An 8,591-nucleotide genomic window follows, 5' to 3' on the forward strand; every position below is an offset into this window, starting at 1 on the left:
TGAACCTCTTTAGAAAGAGGAGAGCCGTGAAAATAGAGTTGAAAGCAGAAATAGTTTTCTAGTTTTTTCCATCTAGCTTATCAAAAGCCAAGCCTGGCTGACTTGATTATAGTGTTTTAAGTGCAGGAGGTCTGAACAGAGCCATCAGGAAGGGAGGGTACCGTGAAAGCTCCCTGCCCCTCACAGGGGAAGGTGGGAAAGGAGACAAGGAGACAAAAATAGAGGAGGGTCCTCCCTGGAGTCTCAGGCCCAACTTTCCCACCTTCATCTCCTCTCCCAGGATCTGCCTCCTCCAAGAATGATGCACTGTGGGACTGGTTCCTGCCTGGGGGGCCCCTTCCATCATCCTTAGGGAGGTGTCAGTAGGCATGCTTTCTCTCTCTCTCTCTCTCTCTCTCTCTCTCTCTCACACACACACACACACACACACATCTTTCCACAGGAACAAACGACAGTTTACAGGCACAGAAGAGACAAAATCCTTGCAGAGAATGGACCATCTCCCCCCCCCACCACCACCATCACAGCAAGGAAACTGAGAGACACGGCTCAGCACACCCAAAATTTCCCTTCCATGGCTTTGGTTTTCATCCCTTAGCTGTTGATTCCCCAACCTATACTTCCAGTGAAGACCTCTCTCCTGAGCTCTGGCCACCTGTATGTCCACCAACTGCCTCCACACGGGTATCTTGAAGGCCAGGCAGCTAAATCCTGCCCCCATCTCAGCCGATGGCTCCCTCCATCCAGGGTCCAAGATAGAAACTTTGTGTCAAATGCCATGCCTCCACCAGGCACCAAGTCTCACTCATTCTACCTCCCAAACCTCTCCATCTCTGCCACCAAGATGATCCAGGCCCCAGCCCCAGTGGCCTGGGTGCTTGGAACTTCTCCTAATTAATCTCTTGCATCTACCGTGCTCTACCAACCACCTATTCGTTCTGCAGGCAGCAGCCTGAGGGATCTTTAGAAACGATACAGCTCACCATGCCACTCCCTGCCTATAGCCTTCAGTGGCTCCCCATTCCCTTAGGCAGTGGGTCAAACTCACCATCACGGCTTACAAGGATGTGCCCCTGACAATCTCACCTGGTCCTCCAGCAACCTTAATGTTTTGTTTCCCCTCTATCGCATCCAGTCCTTTGTTCATGCAGTTTCTCTTATGCAATGCCTCTTACACAACAGACTCATTTTCTGACTGGCTCCCTGAATAAATGAATGACTGCCTGAACAAATGAAGGAATGCGAAACAGAGCGCTTAGCTTCTCGTATTGGGATTGCTTCATAGTCTTTCCTCAGATGGGAGGCACGCCCTTGTTGCACACTGTACTCTAATTTTTGTGACTAAACACCCCTGCATCCCCACCCACTAAACAGGTTCCCCCAAACAAAGGAATGGTTTTCTCCAGAGGCAAATCTAATCCGAGGCCTTTTACAAGATTAGCTTTCGAAACAAAATCGTGGAGCCCAACTATTACAAGGTGTATTGTAAATTTTAAAAGTTCTTATCGGGCTTCCCTGGTGGCGCAGTGGTGGAGAGTCCACCTGCCGATGCAGGGGACACGGGCTCGTGCCCCGGTCCGGGAAGATCCCACGTGCCGCGGAGCGTCTGGGCCCGTGAGCCATGGCCGCTGAGCCTGCGCGTCCGGAGCCTGTGCTCCGCAACGGGAGAGGCCACAACAGTGAGAGGCCCACGTACAGCAAAAAAAAAAAAAAAAAAAAAGTTCTTATCTTCCTGCTGCCTCAGCATCGCCACAAACAGGCCATGAGCACCAGCCCAGGTGACCAGGTGCACCAGTGTGATAAGCTGGGCCCTGCCACAAATTCCCCTTCCTCCCTTCCTGTCGCTGTGACCTAATGACATTCAAACGCACCAATGAAATCCCCTCACACTGTTTGATTGTGTACCCCACCCACCCCCTCTCCGACAAAGGCCCTCACCCTCGGGTTCTCACCCTTTCCCAGCTCCCTGCCTGCGTGGCTGACCAACCCCCTTGGTGCTTTCTGTGGGTGGCTCCCTCTCAGCCTGCAGCGACTCTGTCTCACTAGGACCTGTGAGTGTAATAGACTTTGTTTTCCCCTCCTGGGTCCCCTCTTGAAGCTGCACCTGACCGACCAACCCCTAAAAGGACACAGCACACCAGAGCATCATATGATACAAGCGGTATCATTTGCATCTCATACATAAGCAAATTGAGTCACTGAGAGGTTCAGTACCGGGGTATGCTGGTCCCAATTCACCACCTTTCTATTCACGTTGCCTTTGCGACGTGACCACAGCTCTTCTAACAGGAATCAAAGCTGTTACTGCTCCACTCCCTCGCTTGGAATTCCTGCCACAATATGAAACCAAGCCCAGGCTAAGCTGCTGGGGGAGGAGTGAGCATGTGAAGAAGGACCCAGTTACCCCAGCAGAGGCCATCCTCCGCGAGCCAGCCAACAGCTGGCCCCAGTCACGTTAGCGAGCCCAGCAGAGACTGGTCAAGCCCATACCAGAAGGACTCACTGCCCAAGCGACCCATAAACTCATGAGTAATCACAGATGGTTGCAACTGAAAGCCACTAGGTTTGGGGGTGGTTTGTTAGGTAGCAATAACGGCCAAATAAAACTAAACACAGCCAGTGAGAAGTAGAGGGGGATTCACACAGCCCGGAGAGTTGCTGCCTGCACCTCCTCCTGGTGGGTCCTCTGCTGAGCTCTCAGGCCGAGGTAAGCTGAGGAAGTCCCTTTAGAACCGCAGAGACCACAGAAAGTAGCCGCAGTGTGTGGCACGCTGGTGCTGTGGCTGATAGGCGACTGATGGTGGAACTGAAGAGGAACTGGGTAAAACTAGCAGGAGCGCATCCTCGATGGTCACAGAACAGGCTGGGCGGCTGGGGCCGCCATATGTTGGGCATGACCTCTGTGTGACACTACCGCCCACTTGAAATAACTCTCCTCCCTCCTGCTTCCCTTTTCTGGGGACTCTGTGCCCTGTCTGAGGCCGGCAGCACAGACACCAGCACTGAGCATACTGGCTGGGCGCGATGGAGATGGCAGGGTCCTCTGTGTGCAAGACTCCCATCATTTCCCAGCCTGGAAGGGCAAGCACAGAGAGTTTCCCAGCATCCAGCTGGACAGGTGCAGCTTGGAACTGAGGTTCTGGAGCCTGACTGCCTGGGTTAGGATCTGGCACTGCCACGTAGTAGGCCCTTACCTGTACAATCAAGTTACTGAAACTCTCTGGGCTTTCCTCATCTGTAAAATAAAGACAGTAACAGTTCCTCCCTGTCAGAGTTCTTGTGAGGATTAATTGAAAAGGTAAGTTAAAAGAAAGCATCTTAAATGGTGCCTGGCACGTGGTAAATGCTTGGTCTCGGTTATTATGATCCTTCAAGACCCTTCACAGCCATCCCTCGCCCCCAACACTGCCCCACTGAGCCCCCTGCACCAGGCAGTGGGTCTCCTCAGGGCCCACCCGTCTGCATCAGGCTTGTGGAGAGGATGGACCAGGATGGTATGTCTGTGGGTCCTCCAGAAGCCCACACATGTGGGGCTGGGAGTGGGAGAGGTTTATTGTGAGGAAGGCCTGTGAAAGATGCAAGGTGGAGGCAGAGTCTCAGACCGACATGTAGCCATGACAGAGTCTCAGCCAGCTCTACAGGGAGACAGGAGCAAAGATGGCCCCTCAGAGGAGTGCCGTGTTGGGCAAGAATAGCCAGGCCCTAGTCCCTCCTCCCAACTCAGTCCCCTGGCCGGGGTCTGCCCCAGAAGTGCAGGGCCTTGGCCCAGATGTGGGGGTGGATTTGGTATGATGCTGCCCTGAAGCTGGGCACTCCTACAGCTGAACAGCAGGTTCTCTCTTGAAGCCAGAGACCCAGAAGCACCGCTATGGCGGCTACAGTTGGTTTGCTTAAAAGAGGGTAGGACTTAGGATCAAATTCAAAGCCAGCACCGATGACCAGTTGTGTGGCTTTGGGGACATCCCATAACCTCTCTCAGTTTCTGCTTCACATCCATGAAATGGGAATATGATGATGATAATAAAAACAAAAATAAAATATTACCTTATGTGGACTAGCTTGTGTGCTCTTGACATGTACTGGGTACTGACTAACAGCAACATTTATTAGAACAGCTCCTGGCTCCAAACCTGTTCTTACCATGTCTCCACACCCACAATATCTTCCCTTCTTCCATCCACTACTCCAGAATCCTCCCCACCCTTTAACACCCAGCTCAAATTGTACTTCCTTTAGGAAACTTTCCCTGATGGCTCTCACTCCAGAGACATCTTTCTTTTCTCTTAATCCCTTTGGCCCATCCATGAAAGGAAGGAAAACTCAGTGCAGAATCTGATATTTTAAGGGCCTACTGCGGGGTATGCATCATGCTAGCTGCATTATATTTTTGTGTTGGTGACCCATGACCTTACTTACTCTTCACAGCAACATTGAGTGGGATGTTCTGTTATTATCTCCATTTTACAGATGGAAAAACTGAGGCTGAGAGAAATAACATGACTTTCCTTTGGTCATTAGAACTCATCTCCAGTTCTTCTAGTTCTGAAGACTATTTCATTTGCACCATGCTGGACTCAAGAAGCTTTCAGAAAATTTGTATTTTTGCAACATAGGAAACTGCATTATTAAAATTGTACACAAATAGCACTCACCTGATAGGGTTGTTCTAAGCCTATGAGACTGAGGAGGGGCTCAGAACTCAAGGAATTCATTCATTCAAACACTCTTCAGTTTTCTTCAGTGACAGGGTAATCAGAGGTGAATTATTTCAAGTCCCAGGAATACAAACCATCAAGTCACAAAAGAGAGTCAATACACTAGTAAACATATATTTTTAAAATGTTCATCCTCACTTATAATAAAAGAAATGCAAAAAGAGGGAGATCATTTATTTGTGCATCAAATTGGCAATTTAAAAAATCCTTGGTGTTGGTCAGAGAGGAGAGAAACTATGAATAGAAATGAAAATAGATTTCCTAGGGCGGGATGGGAGGGTGTTGAAATTTGGCAAGATGTGACCTGAACTTTCTGAAATAGAAAAAGGGGCTGATGAGAAATGCCCACTGTATCAGTTAGTCATTGCTGCGTAACAACTTACACCAAGATTTGGTAGGTTACATTATTTATACTAACTCCTGCATCTGCAGGTCAGCTGGACATTGGCTGACCTGGGCTGGGCTCAACCTGGCAGCTCTGCTGCAAGCTGTGGTCCAGCTGAGCTTGGCTCCTCTCTGTGGGTCAGGCTTAGGGCTGCTCCACCTGTATCCTTCTAGAACTTGCCTTATTGTGAAGGCAGCGGCATGAAAGAGCAAGAAGGAGCATATGATGCCTCTTAAGCCCTGGGATCAATGGTGGCACACTGTCACCCACATTTCACTGGCCAAAGGAAGTCACGTGGCCGAGCACAAAGTCACTGGGCAGTTGAAGCTCCCTCCACCTCTGGCGGGAGGACAGCAAAGGGGCAAAGGGCATGTATTGGGGGTGGGGTGGGCAGGATGCAGAACCGGGGCTAGTGAGGCACCTGCCAACCCACTGGAGTGGATCAAAGTTCTTTGGAGCATTGTGTAGACCGCCGTGGAGTCACACAGTTGCTCTGGTACTGTCACCTTATGTAAATTCAACTACCTGACTTCAGAAAAATTAAAAGAAAAATGGCAGTTTAAATAGTGGCCCAAAGTTCTATTTTGCACATATCTTTTTAAATAGATGCTATACATTATATACTGACACATACGCATTACTCTACGTGTCTATGCGTATGGAAGACTATACTTCATGAGCGACTTAAGTGGTTTTCAAAGATATTTGAATATGGTGGTGGACCTCGGAGATATTGTGGGTTCAGTTCCAGACCACTGCAATAAAGCAAATATCACAATAGAGTAAGTCACATGAATATTTTCGTTTCCCAGTTCATATAAAAGTTATGTCTACATTCTACTGTAGTTTATCAAGTGTGCAACAGCATTATGTTTAAAAAACAATGTACATACTTTTTTTTGTATTTGGTGTGTACTTTTTAATTAATTTTTATTGGAGTATAGTTGCTTTACAATGTTGTGTTAGTTTCTGCTGTACAGCAAAGTGAATCAGTTTTATGTATACACGTATCCACTCTTTTTTAGATTTCCTTCCCATTTAGTTCACCACAGAGGACTGAGTAGAGTTCCCTGTGCTATACAGTAGGTTCTCATTAGTTATCTATTTTATACATAGCTATGTATATACGTCAATCCCAATCTCCCAATACACGCCATCCCCCCTTCCCCCCTTGGTAACCATAAGTTTGTTCTCTACATCTGTGACTCTATTTCTGCTTTGCAAATAAGTTCACCTCTAGCATTTTTCTAGATTCTACGTAAAAGAGATATTATACGATATTTGTTTTTCTTTTTCTGCCTTACTTCATTCTGTATGACAGTCTCTAGATCCATCCACATCTCTGCAAGTGGCACTAATTCGTTCTTTTTTATGGCTGACTAATATTGCATTGTATATATGTACCACCTCTTCTTTATCTATTCCTCTGTCGATGGACATTTAGGTTGCTTCCATGTCCCGGCTATTGTAATAGAGCTGCAATGAACATCAGGGTGCACACATCTTTTCAAATTATGGTTTTCTCTGGATATATGCCTAGGAGTGGTATTGCTGGGTCATATAGTAGCTCTATTTTTAGTTTTTTAAGGAACCTCCATATTGTTCTTCACAGTGGCTCTACCAATTTACATTCCCACAAGAGTGTAGGAGGATTCTCTTTTCTCCATGCCCTCTCCAGCATTTATTGTTTGTATCAGTAGATTTTTGTTGATGTCCATTCTGATCAGTGTGAGATGATACCCCATTGTAGTTTTGATTTGCATTTCTCTAATAATTAGTGATGTTGAGCAGCTTTTCATGTGCTTCTTGGCCATCTGTATGTCTTCTTCAGAGAAAATGTCTATTTAGGTCTTCCGCCCATTTTTGGATTGGGTGGTTTGGTTTTTTGATATTGAGCCGCATGAGCTATTTGTATATTTTGGAGATTAATCCTTTGGCAGTTGCTTTGTTTGCAAATATTTTCTCCCATTCTGAGGGTTGTCTTTTCATTTTGTTTATAGTTTCCTTTGCTGTGCAAAAGCTTTTAAGTTTAATTAGGTCCCATTTGTTTATTTTTGTTTTTATTTTCATTACTCTAGGTGGTGGATTGAAATAACTCTTGCTGTGATTTATGTCAAAGAGTGTTCTGCCTATGTTTTCCTCTAAGTGTTTTATAGTGTCCGGTCTTACATTTAGGTCTTTAATCCATTTTGAGTTTAGTTTTGTGTATGGTGTTAGGGAGTGTTCTAATTTCATTCTTTTACATGTAGTTGTCCAGTTTTCCCAGCACCACTTATTGAAGACACTGTCTTTTCTCCATATTCTTGCCTCCTTTGTCACAGCTTAGCTTGACATATGTGTGTGGGTTTATCTCTGGACTTTCTATGCTGTTCCATTGATCTATATTTCTGTTTTTGTGCCAGTACCATCCTATTTTTACTACTGTGGCTTTGTAGTATAGTCTGAAATCAGGGAACCTGATTCCTTCAGCTCCATTCTTCTTTCCCAAGATTACTTTCACTATTCAGTGTCTTTTGTGTTTCCATACAAAGTGTAAAAGGTTTTGTTCTAGCTCTGTGAAAAATGCCCTTGGTAATTTGATAGGGATTGCATTGAATCTGTAGATTGCTCAGGGTGATATAGTCATTTTCACAGTACTGATTCTTCCAATCCAAGAATATGGTATATCTCTCCATTTGTTTGTGTCATCTTTGATTTCTTTCATCAGTATCTTATTGTTTTCTGAGTATAGGTGCTTTGGTCTCCTTGGGTAGGTTTATTCCTATGTATTTTATTCCTTTTGATGCAATGGTAAATGGGATTGTTTCCTTAATCTCTCTTTCTGATCTTTCATTGATAGTGTATAGGAATGTGAGAGATTTCTGTGTATTAATTTTGTATTCTGCAACTTTACCAAATTCATTCATGAGCTCTAGTAGTTTTCTCATGGCATCTTTAGGATTTTCTTTGTATAGTATCATGTCATCTACAAACAGTGACAGTTTTACTCCTTCTTTTCCAATTTGGATTCCTTTTATTTCTTTTTCTTCTCTGATAGCCATGACTAGCACTTCCAAAACTATGTTGAATAACAATGGCGAGGGTGGATATCCTTGTCTTGTTCCTGATCTTAGAGGAAATGCTTTCAGCTTCTCACCATTGAGTATGATGTTAGCTGTAGGTTTGCTGTATATGGACTTTATTATGTTGAGGTAGGTTCCCTCTAAGTGCACTCTCAGGAGAGTTTTTATCATAAATGGGTGTTGAATGTTGTTTGAAGTTTGTTCTGCATCTATTGAGATGATCATATGGTTTTTATTCTTCAATTGGTTAATGTGGTGTATCACATTGATTGACGTGTATATTGAAGAATCCTTGCATCTCTGGGATAAATCCCACTTGATCAGGGTGTATGATCCTTTTAATGTGTTGTTGGATTCGGTTTGCTAGTATTCTGTTGAGGATTTTTGTGTCTATATTCATCAGTGATATTGGCCTGTTATTTTCTCTCT

Source organism: Phocoena sinus, chromosome 7 (genome assembly GCF_008692025.1).
Source record: "Phocoena sinus isolate mPhoSin1 chromosome 7, mPhoSin1.pri, whole genome shotgun sequence".
In the NCBI taxonomy this organism is placed as follows: Eukaryota; Metazoa; Chordata; class Mammalia; order Artiodactyla; family Phocoenidae; genus Phocoena; species Phocoena sinus.